Raw genomic sequence first — 2,054 nt, 5'->3', positions numbered from 1 at the left:
AGATGTGACAGGTCACTGAAATTATGAGGCTATCACTCAAATGTAAGTACTATAGTTCTTTGGAGCCATTATGAGCCCATAATGAAAGAAGAATGATAAAGATACAATGGCTGAGGTGTTTTGAGATGCGTCAAAATGTTCCAGACTGTGGCTTACCTACCATATTCATGAAGTACCATGGCATGAATTAAAAGATACTTGCTGAGTGGTCTCCACCTAAACAACTCACTAGAGAATCTATGAGAAATTATTTTAAAAAGTGAGGATATCAAACAGTGCTTAATTTTCATGCAAAAGTTACACAGACATTATGTGGAAATGAAAACGTGTTTTTTTTTTTTGGTCTCTTCCTTGTGTGTATCTTATGGCCTATGGATGGAAGAATAAAAAGAACAAACAGAACATGATGGTTGTTCTGAACAAAAAGATCAATCATATCCATTTATCAGAATAGAAAACTCAGACCAAGAAATGCAGCACTTTAACTTAGAAAGAAATAACTATTGCACAGTCAAAACATGCCTATCAGACTCACACAAGAGACAACCTTCATGTTGTCTATAAAAAATGTTCTAGGGTGACATGATGATATTAGTGTATTTCTCAGCAAGCAGATAAGACTCATCTCCAAACCTTCCAAAAAGAAGCGGTCATTGAAAAGTGCTGACTTGTCCATCGCATCAGGAACAATGGTGGCTCTGCTTAATTAACTTAGATCCCAGCCAGTTAGAACCAGAATGTTGCACATAGAAGTAGATGGTTTCCATGCCAGTTCACCACAGTGGGGAGCATTTTACATCCATCTTTTGGGTGATGATGAATCAGAAGTAGAAGAATTCACAGTATGTGATGACTAAATTCATTATGGACAAACAGTCAAACTTGTGAGTTCAGCTATGGTACTCCCATGATTGATAATTAGAAAACTTGATAAGCAGACTGCATTACTGGATGCAGATGACCCTGTGTCACAACTCCATAAAATTCATCTCCATTTTAATCATATTTTTTCTGCTGTTACATTTTAGTTTACTCAGCTCTTCTTATTCTGCTTTGCCAATATATGATTTAGTTAATTAACTTGAGATATTTCTTCTTTTTTAACATAGACATTGATAGGAATACATTTCCCATGGCACTGCCTTTGCTTAATCCTGTAAATATAAGTATACTGTATCTTTATTTTTACTAATGTCTCCCTATGGATTTTCTAATTTTCCATATAATTTCTTCTTTTAAAAATTGAGAGTTGCAGATGTGCCTTTTAATTTCCAAATATTCTTAAGTTTCAAGATTTCTTCATATTATTTATTTCTAGCTCTACTCTATTGTGTCCAAAGAGGTTGCTTTGTACAATTTCAATATTTAAAAATTCATGGACTTGAAGATGGCGGCTTACTAAGACGTGCGGGTCTTAGTTCCTCCTCCAGAACAGCTACTAGGGAAGTAGAAATGATACAGAACAGGTCCCAGAGCCACGACAGAGACCAAGAAGACAGCATACCCCATTCTGGAATGGCTGAGTGGCTGGGAGAACCCGCTGTGGTGAGATCGCTGAGGGGTGCGTGCTTCCCCGGGCTGGAGTGGCAGGAGGCCGGAGTCCCTCCCTCCCTCCTTCCCGGGCCGGCTGGGAGAATTGGACAGGCAATCCCCTCAAGCCACGGTGGCTGGCACCCGCCCACCACACACAGCCCCCCGAACCAGCTGGGAGAATTGGATCAGAGATCCCCCAAACCGCGGAGACCGGCGACCGGGGTCCCTTCCAAACATGTGGCTTCCCAGTCCGGCTGGGAATGGTGGATAGGCACTCCCCCAAGCCGTGGCGGCCAGTGCCCCCCTGCCACACTTGGTGCCCCAGGCCGGCTGGGAAATTTGGACAGGCACTCCCCCAAGCCACGCAGGCTGGCGACCCTCCCCACACGCGGATTCCCGGGCTGGCTGGGAGATTCAGATTGGCACTCCCCCAAGCCGCTTTGGCCGGCGACCCTCCCCTACAGCAAGAGTTTTCCAAAGTTAAAGGAGACACAGCATCTTTTACTGGTGGGACCCGCAGA

The 2,054-nt window shown here is 43.3% G+C and overlaps 1 pseudogene; it reads left to right on the top strand.

Moving 5' to 3' along the window:
• Window positions 1–239: 239 nt before the first annotated feature.
• Window positions 240–1,028, top strand: LOC143672713 (recombining binding protein suppressor of hairless pseudogene; annotated as a pseudogene).
• Window positions 1,029–2,054: the final 1,026 nt, after the last annotated feature.

Source organism: Tamandua tetradactyla, assembly GCF_023851605.1.
Source record: "Tamandua tetradactyla isolate mTamTet1 chromosome 2 unlocalized genomic scaffold, mTamTet1.pri SUPER_2_unloc_1, whole genome shotgun sequence".
Taxonomy (NCBI): Eukaryota; Metazoa; Chordata; class Mammalia; order Pilosa; family Myrmecophagidae; genus Tamandua; species Tamandua tetradactyla.
The sequence above is the reverse complement of the archived record's forward strand: the minus strand, read 5'-3'. Positions and strand labels throughout refer to the sequence as shown.